Here is a 13988-nt window from a genome sequence, read left to right as displayed (position 1 = left end):
TAAAAATGAAGATAAAAAGAAACAAAATGCCAAATGATTTTGCCTCAAAATAATCCTTCTATTAATTCTAAGTTGATAGGAAAGAGGAAAAATGAAGTTAATCACATTCATGGAGACAAGTGGCCTCTCAATATTCAGACAATCAGCCAACAATACTTACTGAGTGAAGGCTCTCCAAAACACTAAACAAGAAAAGGTGAAAAGGTAGAAAATGTAAAAGAAACGTTAAGAGAGGGCTCTTGCACAGAGGAATTTACATCATTAAGACAAGGCTAATATATACCATAATTAGTGAGCAATTATCTGCCCTGAAGAATGATGCCAAAAGGTTTTTAAGTCAATATAATAGGCCCTCACAAAACGGAGGAACAGGCAGACATTTGACGTGAGAAAAGCTTCAAGATGGTTGGGCTTCATGCTGACCCTTCAAGAACAGGTAGGATGCACGTAGACAAAGGGGAAGATACCCCACTCAACAGAAAGGAGTTTGGTGACTGCTCTCCTGTCCTAGAAGCTTAAACTTTTAATTGAAGGTTAAAATATAATAAAAACTTGCATAAATGGCAGCCTTTTTTTGGGAGGATGAGCATATCATAAATGCAGGAGTTCTGCAGGATTGGAGACATGATCACTGATATTTCTTTCTATTTCAGAGGGAAGGATATTATTAGAGGGGGAAACTTCCCCCACCATTTCCCACAATTCTCTACCTTGTCACACGTTTGTACAAGTTATACACACACACACACACACACACATACTCCACCCCCACCCCCCCCGCCCACCTCTTACTTAGGTATTTCATCTTAAGATATAATTGAAGTCTCCTACTGGGGGAAAGCTGCTTAGATTTAGAAGCTGAATTTATTTTTCTTAAAACGTGGCTCTGAGTTATTTTATCAGTACTAACTTCAGCAAGTGTTTGCCAAAATTACTCCTGTCCTTTCATCTCTGAAAGAAGCAACAATAAATTAAGTAGCTTGGAAAACAATAGAGTAAGCATGCATATAGGGATTGTTTTTTCTGGCCTAGTTAACTTTACATAGATAGTTAACTTTCTGTATTCTCCCTAATGATATATAGCCAGTCTCTGGTTTAAATTTGTTTTTTTTCAATTTTTTTAATGCTTATTTTGAGAGAGAAAGGGAAAAACTGAGCAAGAGAAGAGAGGGAGAGATGGTGGGAAGAGGCAAGGGGAGGGACGGGGAAAGGGGGGGGAGAGAGATAGAGACAGACCCACTGAGACTCCAGGCTCTGAGCTGTCTGCACTGAGCCCAACGTGGGGCTCAAACTCCTGAACCAGGAGATCATGACCTGAGCCAAAGTCAGATGCTTAACTGACTGGGCCACCCAGGTGCCCCTGGTTTAAATTTTTGAATAGATAACTGTTGAGTATTTGTTCAATTTGGTTCTAAGGGTTATATATTGTGCTTTTAAAAACTGCTGGGATATTTTATTGCATGCCTTTACAAGCAAGAAAGTAAACTTCCTACTAAATGATGTACCTTTAAAAAAATCACTATAAATTTCTATCGAGTATTCTGGGGCAAGACTAAAAAAAAAAAAAGCTTCTGAGCACCTACCATATCATATCTCTAACTCAGTTTTACTCTGGGTTTTTATAGCCAAAAACAGTCGAATAAACCCATTGCTTATAGTTCACTATTCACTGAAAAAGCAAAATATGCCTAAATGTAAGTAACAGTTGAAGACGCTACATGGCCTTTCAGAACATGAGTCACATGCTCCATTAAAGTGTGTTACAGTGACTAATGTGAATGAAAAAATAAAAAAATGGAAGTTTTAAGGCACTTTAAAAGAATTCCATTTGAGTACTTTATAGCCCCTGAACAACTTTATGAACTCATTCATTTTGACCATACCCTTTCTCCTAGGCTACTTTCGGGTATATATTAAAACACCACTTCTTTGTCACCAAAGACATTGTGGGGTGTTTTTTTGCTTCCTAGTTACAGGTCATTCTGAGAACCTGGCATTTCAAGCAAGTTGCCATCTGGACAGTGGAGGTTTTACACAGCTCTGTGTATCCACATCAGCGTGGATCCAGATCAATCCTGTCCTTCGTGAAGTACTGGGGTGAAGCAGACACAACAGCATACAAAAATGGAACATCAGGAGTTAAGACGGTCCTGGGATCAAAGCTTTCTGTTCCAGATACAGGCTTCCAGTTATGGAATGAATAAGTCATGGGGATGAAAGGTACAGGAAACGTAGGGAATATAGTCAGAGAGACTGTAATAGTGTTGCATGGTGACCGACGGTAGCTTCACTTGTGGGGAGCACAGAGTCATGTACAGAGGTGAACCGCTATGTTGTGCACCTGAAACTAATGCAACATTGTATGTCAACTATACTCAAAAAGGTAAAATAAAAATGCCTCTAGATTTGGGGGCGGGGGGGGGGGGGGGAAGAGTGTACCAACATCTATCAGGCTTAGTGAGGAGGTAAATATATCCTCAAATAAAATCTTCACAGCAAACAGCTGGCCAGAGAAATTAGGTGTGTTGACCCAAAGAATCTTAGAATATGGTTACCTCCAGATTTCTACATCTCAATTTATATATTCTCACCAACCATGTTGTATAATGTTAGAAGAATCAACCAAGTCATTGGGAAGTAATTCGTGCCAAGTAAAAACCAGATACTCTACTTTACTGTTGTTAAAACTTTAATTTTTTATCAGAAATAGCACGAGTTAGTCTAAATAAGCTAAATATTAACTTATTAGAAAGTGTTATACAATCTATATTTCAAAGTAGGAGAGTAAATGTGTATGAAGTAAAATTGATCAAAGTGTAGTCTGAAAAAAAATAAACTGATCAACAATCACTTATTTGATCAAGGAGTTCTTTTGTGGGGGAAGAGTCACAAAAGCACAAACAAGCTGAGAAAGCACATGAGGAACTTTCTCAGGTGACAGTAATGTTCTGTATCCTGCCAGGGATTGATTTATACAGGTGTATGCATTTGTCAAAGCTCAACTTATATACAATTAAGAAGATGTGCATTTCATAAGTTAATTTCACATAAAAATATTGAGCTCTAGTTGAAATAAACATGTTGAAATATGCAAACTGATGCCTGTAGTTTGTTTTTAAAGGCATCAAAATTAAGACAGTGAGATGGATCAGGGAAAGGTAGATGGATATGTGAGGATATAAAATATTAATGGTGGAATATAGGTGGTGAACAGAGTTCTACATTGTAAAACTCCAATTACCAAATGTGTGACATTCTCCTTTAAAACACTGAAGAAAATGGGAAAGGAATCACTGAAGAATATAAACTATCACACTGCCACCCCAATGACCACTCTCTTCAAGAGTTTACATGGTATCTAGGACACAGGAAGAACATTTAAGTTGAAAATTCAAAGCACAAATATAACAAGCTGAGACATGGAAGCTGTTTTAAACATACACATACACACACATCTGCCTGAAACTGGTTGATTACATGGGAAAACTGTGTGTTGAGTGCAAGAGAAGTAGCTACCTGCAGTTTCTAGATCTAAAATCAGCGAGGCGCATCTGGCTGGCTCAGTCAGTGGAGAATGTGGATTCCGGGGTCGTGAGTTCATACCACGAGCTGAGTGTGGGGGATTATTGGAAAAAAAAAAAAAAATCAAGGCACCCAGGAGGCTCAGTAGGTTCAGCATCTGACCTCGGCTCATGATCTCACGGTTCGTGGGTGCAAGTTCCACACTGGGCTCTGTGCTGACAGGTCAGAACCTAGAGCCTGCTTCAGATTCTGTCTCCCTCTCTGCCCCTCCCTGACTCACTCTCTCTCTCTCTCCCAAAAATAAGCATTAACTTTTTTTTAATAAAATAAAATCTTAAAAATTAAAAAAGAAAATCAGTGAGCTGAAGTAGGGCAGCTGCAAGCCAGGCTGTGCAGAAGATGCTGTCCGAAGACCCAGGTCCAAGACATGAGTCAAACCCAAGGCAGTAAAAGGCTCCTAATGGGTGGGAAGTGACAGCAGAAGAAGCAGAGGAGGTGTGGGTAGTGGCAGCAGAGCAGAGAAAGAGGTTTGTACTGAAGGGGCAAGGGGCAGGGCTGCAGGCGACCAGGAGTCCCAGGAAGGAACTGCTAGAGCACCTCATCGCAGGTTACAATGCCCCACGTTCCTTCCAGAGAAACCAGTAGGTCACACATCACTTACATCATCTATGAACGGGCCAGTGTCTACAGTTCGTCAATTCACCTCCATCGCATGCTCAGTTATTGGCTTTGCAAACTGATCAGCTGGTGCTGACTAGACCATGTCTAATATGTTAAAAATAACCACCCGAGTAGGTATTGATACTGAGGCTCCTCACCAGGCAAAGTGTGGTCGCTGAACCCGGAGCATTAGCAACACCTGGGGGCTTGTTAGAACTACAAAATCTCAGGCCTCATCCAACACCTGCTGTTAGAATTTACCATTTAACCCAATCACAGGTGATTCATATTCACATTCAAGTGTGAGAAGCAGGGAGAGAGCTTACAAGCCTGCAGACCAAGCCTTGATAACTCAAAGCTTCTCAATAGTTTTTGTTTTGCGGGGGTGGGAGGGGAGAGGGGAGAGAGGACATGCACGCAGGGGAGAGCACAGGGCAAGGGAGAGAGAGAATCTTAAGCAGCCTCCACACACAGCATGGGCCCGACCCCATGACCCTGGGATCATGACAAGACCTGAAATCAAGAGTCCCGACACTTAACGGACTGAGCTACCCAGGCACCCCTCAATAGCAGAGCTTTAACTTCAGACACAGAAGACAGGTACAGGCAAATAGGTGAGTAGTAAACCCTGGACAGTGGTCCGCTGTAAGCACCTTCCTCCGACAACAGCCCCTCTTTGGGAGGCTTCAGTCCTAGCCTCCATCTGTGCAGCACAACCACCTCCAGCCCCAAAGCATGCCCCCCCACCCGCCCCCACCAAGTCTATCAAAATGAAACACAGTTGAACCAGTTTTGAACATCTGGCCAGGTTTCATATCCTGCAATATTCTGCCTGTCTCTGGAGAGTGGATCACTTTGCATGTAATTGCTGTTCGATTGAAGAAGCGTATAAAGGGTTTTCTTCAACAGGTAACAATCAAGAGTTCAGGCAGCTGTCTGTTCCAACAGTCAGAGCCAGCTGTGAAAGTTCTTCAATCCCCTTAAAAATAGCCACAGAATGTCACATTTTATTCATGTACACATCTGTCTAAAATTGATTTATTTTAATGATGTTTTGTTTATTTCAATCATTATAATAAAGACTGTTTAATGCTCATATCTGTGGCTTGTCGTGGTTCACACAAAGCTAAAGGTTTCACCTTTTTTCATAGTGACATGTCTTTAAAGGTACTAAAACATCCCTGACAAAATAAAGTACACAAACATGAAGTATTTTTCTAAAGCCATCAGAAGCCAGTTCTTCTGTGCTAACTGCAAGTTTTATACTTCACCATCACTCCTTTGTCCCTGAATACGGGTCATCACAGGAAAATGGTTTTTAAAAAGACTGTCACCAAACACATAAACCAAATCTGAAGTTATTAATTTCCATTCTATTACTTCAGGAAGGAATTTTACATGGTGTCTGATTAACCTTCCAAGACAATGGATCAGTACATTTCCAGTAGGTACAAAGTAAATTTTCATCCTCACTTATTTAAGAAGAGACTTTCAAAAACAATCATTCTGCCTACCTTAATACAGTTGAACCAAAAATGTGGAAATCCAAACATAGTATTGTAATAGGTCCTATAGTTTTATTGCTAATTACAAAAAATAAAAATCAATTAACTTTGTAGCAATTTATGCATGATGGAAAAAATATTCAATGTTCAACACTCTGTGCTTTATTGCATCATACTGAAGTATTCACAGAAAATATTTAAGAGACTGGTTAAAAAATTTTTTTGCTAGACTTTATTTTTTAGAGTAGTTTTAGATTCGTAGTAAAACTGGATGAAAGGTACAGAGATTTCCCATATTCCCCCTGCCCCCACATACGTAATTTTTAGAACAGATTTGCAAAATGCTAAATGACACAGAAAAATACTACCAATCAAATCATATGAGAAATGCCCTACTGAAAAATCTACTTGAGTTACAGTTAGGTTTAGGGAATTTTTTTTAAAGAGACAATAAATCCGTATCTAATGCCAGAATTACCGCAAGACAGTGTCTAATACACTTTGTCTTAATTTTGTCTTGGGTTTCTCCGTTATTAGAAAGTCTGAAGAAAAAAATAATAAATAAAAAAATCTTCATAAAAAAGTTTGAGTGGCGTGAGAAATTTAAAGACAACAGTATTTTCTTTTCTACCACTACCCCTTCAGGGACCATGAAAGCAAAATTGTGGTAGCCCTTCTACAAGCTATTTAAAAAAAAAAAAAAAAAAAAAAAAAGCAAACTTACCCAAAACTACCCCCCTTTGTAAATCTTAACTGCCACTCATACAGCCATTTTTCAGTATGTTCTCTTACCTGAAAAGGAGACAGTAGGATTTAGACTTCACCCAGTCAGAAACAGGCTCTCGAGAGTATGCCTGATGCAGGCTGAGAAGTGCAGGGACGACCACTCTTTTTAGGATAAGCTCACTCTTTCCAGAAGGGAAGGAGGGGGGCAAGACGCTGGGGATGAGCAAGCTCCCGCACCAGCAAACGAACGTTAACAAGACTGGTCCTCTCCGCAGAGTCCCACCCCTTGGCCACAAAGTGAGAGGCCAGGCGAACAGTGCCCACAGCCACAACAAAATATCCAGACAGAGCGGCTAAGAGAGACGCTGTTCACCCTTCCAAGCAGAACAACAAATGCAAGCAAATGCTTTTTACAGGCATCTTGCCGAGGAGCTGCCCAGGAATGAGTAAGAGGCCCTGCACACCAGAAGTACCACTTGATCAGACGTTGGGGTTTATCAACAGGCAGGGTAAAATGTGCAACCTCCCCTTGAACTCTTCCCGAAAACAAACCTTTAGGTTTTTTTTCTATAAGGAAGGCCACAAAAGATTCAAGATACAAACGTTAAGGAAAGCAGAACCCAATGCCCACAATTGAGGAAATGTAGTAACTTACATGTTGCTGAGAACATTTGTTTCCACTTCCCCATCTGGCTGCCACCTTTGCCTGTTTTCCTCCTTTATAATCCCACAGGGTTCAAGAAAGGAAATCAAACTTTTTGAACTTTCAGGTTACTAGTCATGTGGATATAAAGAAAAGAATATCCAAAGTGAGATCTGGAGATCATCTCCCTTGCCTAGATAGTGAAATAGACTTTTGTCCTCTAAATAGATCAAGAGGATTTTAATTATACATCATGTTAAGATGCTAACACATACTTATACATACGGGATTTATCCACCCATCAGCGCTAGCATGGCAATGAAAAAAAAAATCAGCTTTTGCCAACATGTGCCAGAGAACATAAAACGTTTCACAAAACGACGTTCCAGGGTAAAGTTTTAGGATGGTCAACCTACATAAACATCACTAGAATCGTATACTGCAGGATTTCTGAATTTTTAATATGTTCACATTCAATCTATTAAGTTTTTTGCATTGCTTCCCAAACTTACTTAATCACGAAACCCTTCGAGGGCCATTCAGAGAGAACTGTATCTCAGGAGACTAATTTGGGAAATGCTAATAACTAGATTCCACTTGCCAGTTTTTAAGCAACAAACCTGACATCGTGATTAGTTTCCAAAGCACTTAGAAAAGCTATTATCAGGCTTCCCATCTATCTCAACTTGCACTATAGCTCTGAAATTACAATGTGATCCATTTCCAGATTACTCATCATCATCAGGCTAAACTTTTCTCAATGAAAGCATGTGGAATGGAAGCATACTACTATATTCAAGTTACACAGGAAAATAGGAGGTAGAGGATGGCATCTATCCTCAAGAAGCTGGACATGTTGCTTTAGACCTCGACAGTTATGATAGTGGGCACACGGCTACACCATGGTTACCCATTTGCCCTCAAAAGTCGAATGTCAGACCTCAGATATTAACATCCAGCCAATGTATCCTACGGAGAGGGCACCCCAGGCAAAAATACTAACACCAAGCCAGGTGTAAGCATTAAAATCACCCAAATGCAATACCAATTGCATCCATATGTGCATAGGTCAGCCACTTTGACACACAGACTCACAAAGAGGAAAACGGAGTCATCTGCCACCAGCAGACCATGTGTAAACACCTGACTCCCACTTCAAACACTTCCATTTATCTTGAATCTTAGGGTCCTGTAATCCCCACAGATCCCCACAGTCTACCGCCCTCATTTGTATGAAGAAGCAGGATTTCAGGATAGAACCAAAACAGACTGGTGGTTCACAGCTGTTGCACCGAGATAATTAAGTGAACTCTGAACTGTTGTCCAACCGCCCCAGCTACTCCACAGCACACTACTCCACACAAGCAATTTTTCCCAACTATGTCATTTTAAAGGCGAAAATCTTCCTAAAATGAGTTACATTCCTCTAATCCTTCCAGTAAGATACTGAATAGGATTTTCAAATTGCCTTAATTCATATAGATTCTACTGAATAGAATTCTCTATTGAAGAGACTAATACATTGAGAAACAATTATTTTACTTAAAAAATGATTGAAAGAATACAGGATGGTGTGATGTTTAGCAAGGAGCTTAATTTCCCTGAGCCTTATTTTCTTCATCTGTAAAACAAGCAATAAAAGTCACATAAAATAATAATGTCATGAAGCTGCATGAGAATCAAAAGAAAAATACAGGGGCGCCTGGGTGGCTCGGTCGATTGAGCATCTGACTCTTGATTTCTGCTCAGGTCACGATCTCACGGTTCGTGAGTGAGTTCGAGCCCCACATTGGGCTCCGCACTGACAGTGTAGAGCCTGCTTGAGATGGTCTCCCCCTCTCTCTGCCTCTCCCTCCCTCAAACAAATAACTTTAAAAAAAGAAAAATACAAACTCCAAAGCTCTGGACAAATTCAAGACACATATCATGTTATTACAGTATCTCAAGACGTTCTTTTAGCCACTGTTTAGCAAAAACCAGGGAGCTAACCAGAGTCCCTGTTTACCATGAGGAACACCCATCTGTGTCTCATTATAATAAATGGATATAGGCTGAGATGTCTTAACCATTGTGAAAGTAACACAGGTTTGTTTAATTAAACAGTTCAGCCCACAGAAGACAAAATTAAAAGTAAAAACTCCATCTTTCATATTAATTACCACCTCTGCTGAGCTTTAGCATGCATTCACCTGTAATCACTTTTAGGTGGCTCATATTCAAAACAGTTTCCTTCTAATGAATGAATCTATCCCATTTCAGTTATGGTTTCTAATAACCAGGTGATCTGAATTCTACCATTTCATTTTTTCAGGCTTCCTGGTTTGATATTTTCCTTTGCTGTTCCTTTTTGGAATATACTTTAAATATGAAATGGAGCCAGGCAATGATGGTGTACAGCATGTTATGAAAAGGTTATAAATCTCACCACAAATAATATTTGAAGTGATGAAGGTGTTAACGACCCTTATTTTAAAAGTCATTCGACAAGACACGTATTCAAATCATCACGTAGACCTTAAACCTACACAATGGTAATATACACCAATTATGGCTCATTAAAGCTGGAAAATAAATACAGCCCTACTCAAATACAGCCATAAACAAAATTATGACTACACATGTGAAGTGTGTAAAAGGACCACAGCCCTCTGATACCTTTAACCTCTCCATTTTCTCCTTTTAAGTTCAATTGACCAGTGCAATAATAAAAACATTCAAGAAAGAGGGGAGGGGAAGGTGTACACTCTATATTCAATTTTGTTTAAGTACGCTCCACACCCAGCATGGAGCCCAATGCAGGGCTTGAACTAACAACCCCAGGATCAAGACCTGAGCTGAGATCAAGATTCAAATGCTTGGGCGCCTGAGTGGCTCAGTAAGCCTCCGACTTCGCCTCAGGGCATGATCTCACAGTTCTTGAGTTCAGCCCCTTAAGGAGCTGGCTCCCTGTTGTCAGGGATCCTGATCCTGTAGTCCCCCTCTCTCTGCCCTTCCCCCCACTCATGCATGTGCTCTCTCAATATTAAAAAAAAAAAAAAGACATTTAACCGGCTGAGTCACCCAGGCACCCCTAAAGGTGTACATTTTAAACTTACACAATGTTATATGTCACTTCTATCTCAATAAATCTAGAAAATAAAGTCAATACAGGTATAGTAACTATGCAAAAAGAAAATTATAGATCTTAATATAAAAACAACAATATAACCAAGAGATTGGATGAAAAGATGAGAGGAAGTAGGACTGTTCATTTTTTTTTTTAATTTTCATATCTAGGAGTCAACAGATACTGTATAAAGTTAGTAAATCAATGAATATAAGGTTTGTTATTACTCACAACTGTGATAATTATCACACACACAAAAAGACAGTTTTATACACTTAAATTATAGAAAGAAAAAAAGCGCGGATAACCCAAGACACAAAGAAAACCTCAAACTCTCAGAGCAAGCCCTACTTCTGGGGAGACCCACCTGTGCCTTCAAGCTCTCTGTTCCAAGTAAGGGCTTTCTGCCTCAGCTTTGCAGAGCCCCCACCAGTCGGGGCACTAGGGGAGCTGTCCTTGAACCTTCCTTGGAGTTGCTCCAAACATCACCAAATTTGGCAGACATGCTTTAGAGTCTGAACAATTAGGGGTTAGCCATTTCCTTCTCTCAGTGAAGATTACCCCCTCTCCACTTTTCCGTGAAGGTTTTCATCTCTGCAGTTCCAGTGAAAAGAATGGACACGTTCACCCAAATTCCCTTGAACCAGAAACCCTCACCTCCCAACTTGCTTGAAGTTTCTAATTGCTTTCTCCATTCTTTAGTTTTCCTGCCTCGCCACTGCCTCCCTCTAACCGCCTCTTTCCTTTCAAATCTCTCAGTGCCAAAATCAGCGGTGTGCTGAGCTAGGCTACACTGCCAGCAAAAGACAAGGGTGGGCCTCTCTTCCCATGTCCAGTGCTGGTGGGAGCACCTCACCATGGCAGTCTGCAGACAGTGCGAACCAAGTTTCCTGCCCCCTCCCGAGAGCCAGGTGTTAAGTGTTAACTAGCACACCACCAGAAACGCCTGGGAATTTAAAAAACAGGTTTTTTTTAGAACTGTGTGGAAAGGAAGAACGTAAGAATGTTTAATGAGAACAAGACTTCTATTTTGGCTTTTCTTAATGAGTTGATAGAGAGACAGCTTTACCTATTTGACACGGCCAGGTAAGCAGCCTCAACAAGACAGAGCAGTGTTACTGGAATACCATAAAACCAGTGAACATGAATGAAGGCTGTGTTTCCAGGGTAAACAGCACTCTTTACCAATTCCCTTTAGTATATATTATACAGCATCTTTCCCCGTAGTAGCTCTAAACTGTACATTAAGCCTATTTTTTGACTCTCAGTACTAAGGACTTTAAGGAAGTATCAGCATGTTCATATCCTGGGACATAACGAAGAAGAAACCTTTTAGGTTCAGGCAGATCTGACTCTTTCCTTTCTCCTTCCGCTCCCCAAAATCCCAAAACACACACACACACACACACACACACATCACACTTCTACCTCCTTTCCCCCCCAAAAGTCTATTAAAAAGTAAAACAATTTAAAAAAACCAATTATATAATAGCACCCTTGATCCTTTCAACCTCCATAAAGATGGAATGGAAAGCCAAGGACTCTGTATACTCAGGGTAAAGTCAACGCATTGTTCTAGGGAACAAAAGATAACTTAGCAGAGAGGATTATTTTAAAGCATGGTAAGGACATGCTAACAAACACTGCCAACTCCATGTGCCTAGACCAACCACCTACTGAATCATGAAAGAAAGGACAAAAGCAAGAAAAAACAGTCTTTGAAGAAATAAACTAAAATTAAAGATAAGAACTTTGGGGCACCTGGGTGGCTCAGTCGGTTAAGCGTCTAACTTTGGCTCAGGTCATGATCTCGCGGTTCATGGGTTTAAGCCCCGCGTCAGGCTCAGTGCTGACAGCCTGGAGTCTGGAGCCTGCTTCAAATTCTCCCTCTCTCTCTCTCTCTCTCTCTCTCTCTCTCTCTCTCTCTGTCCCTCCCCTACTCCTGCGCGTGCTCTCTCTCTGTTCCTCCCCTACTCCTGCCCTCTCTCTCTCAAAGATAAATATTAAAAATTTTTTTTAAAAGATCATATGAACTTATATACTCACCAATGTTCCCCTCTTTGTTAGCTGCAATCAACATCTTTCATGGCATCACTGGTTATCCCTATAAATGTCCTCTTTCAATATTATCAGTATCACTAAATCATAGCTAATTATCAGTAAAAGTTGAAATAGTTATGTTTAAAGTTAGAATGGAATCCACAAACAAAAATGCTTCCTAAGTTCTTTTGTTTATATATTTTATCCTGCTCCAAGAAAAAAATACACAAAGCATAACAGAAACACTGCCAGATATTATTCAAGACAGAGAACTTCATTTTTGTCTCACTCTTTAGAGTCAATAAAACACGATTCACTTCACAGAACAGAGGTTGTGAACTGGCAGTGCTCTACGCCGCAAGTCAGACCTCCCTACTATCACTGTCCTGATGTTGGTAACTAACAGAGCCTGGCTTTTAAGGTAAGCTGGACAGCATCAAATGGTGGTTAAGGGTATCAGCCTGGAATCGGATACACCTGGGTTCACATCGGAGCTCTCTGATTTTGTCCAAGTTACTTATTAACCTCTCTACAGCTCTGCTTTCTCGTCTCTAAAATAGGAACAGAAATACCCACCTCACAGGGTCACTGAAAATTTTAAAATAAGAAAATCTACGACAAACACTCAGCATATCATCTGGTATATAGGAGGCACTCAACAAACTGGGATAATAAATTATTACCATCACTAATATTACTGCTTTTGCACAGCATGCCAACCACTCAGACAGTTGCCTCAAAAGTACAGTGGTTGGGGCCAGAGTTTCTGAAACTTTCACCTGCACACACAGTACCTAGGGATTCTGTTAAAAATGCAGACAGTCGGGGCGCCTGGGTGGCGCAGTTGGTTAAGCGTCCGACTTCAGCCAGGTCACGATCTCGCGGTCCGTGAGTTCGAGCCCCGCGTCAGGCTCTGGGCTGATGGCTTGGAGCCTGGAGCCTGTTTCCGATTCTGTGTCTCCCTCTCTCTCTGCCCCTCCCCCGTTCATGCTCTGTCCCAAAAATAAATAAAAAACGTTGAAAAAAAAATTTAATAAAAAAAAAAAATGCAGTCATTCAGGAAGTTTGCAGTGGAGCCCGAACTCTATGGTTCTAGCCAACTCCCAGGTGATGCCGATGAAGCTGGTCTGGGAACCACACTTCAAATATTAAGGATTTGGACCACCTGGATATCCCCCTGCCCCAGCACTCCCCACCTCCATGAAAACACACAGACACACCCGGGTACAGCTTAGCTAAAATGCAAAACACTGAATCCACAATCCAATGTTACCTTCCCTATAAAAATAGAACTCTTTCCTTAAAAATGGTAAAAGCTATGAACCACTCGGGATAATTCCTAAATATAGAATACAATTATAAGAAAGGCAAGGGACTGCTTAACCTGGGGAAATCAGGCCTGGGTTCAAACTCTAGATGCACTGCACATATGAGCTCTTAGAGTGGTTTTGGATTAATTACAGACTCCTTATAAACTTCAATTTCCTTATTTGTAAAATGGGGATAATGGTATCTATAAAATGTAAGACATCTTAAATAACAGTTGTCTCAAAAGTGCTTACTATTTATATGCATATCCCACGGCCTGACACATAGTAGGTGCTAAGAACGTGTCGGCTGCCTTTCTGTTCCAAACTGCACTGTTTTAATCACTTTGTAATATAATTCTGGCGTTCTTTCTGCTTTCACTCAACTTGGGCCCTTTGACTCTCTAGCAAACTATCTGAAGACCTGCTGCTACTAAAAGTCTTTTTCATGCTATTTCAAGCTGCCAGCATTAGTAATT

At 40.6% G+C, this 13988-nt stretch overlaps 1 protein-coding gene across 8 annotated transcripts in view; it reads right to left on the bottom strand.

Annotated features, from left to right (window-relative positions):
* Positions 1 to 13988, bottom strand: part of PLCB4 (phospholipase C beta 4) — a 388300-nt gene that overhangs the window by 304325 nt on the left and 69987 nt on the right. For 5 of the 8 annotated variants that reach the window (XM_042931609.1, XM_042931604.1, XM_042931603.1 and 2 more), the window contains exon 1: positions 6480 to 6941. The exons of 2 other annotated variants lie outside the window; for them this stretch is intronic. The gene's annotated coding sequence lies outside the window, so the exon portion shown is untranslated. Of the gene's footprint in view, positions 1 to 6411; positions 6459 to 6479; positions 6942 to 13988 lie in introns of those variants that run through there. One more of the 8 variants, XM_042931607.1, reaches the window with a different exon arrangement.

The sequence above is a fragment of the Panthera leo genome, chromosome A3, assembly GCF_018350215.1.
Source record: "Panthera leo isolate Ple1 chromosome A3, P.leo_Ple1_pat1.1, whole genome shotgun sequence".
Taxonomy (NCBI): domain Eukaryota; kingdom Metazoa; phylum Chordata; class Mammalia; order Carnivora; family Felidae; genus Panthera; species Panthera leo.
The sequence above is the reverse complement of the archived record's forward strand: the minus strand, read 5'-3'. Positions and strand labels throughout refer to the sequence as shown.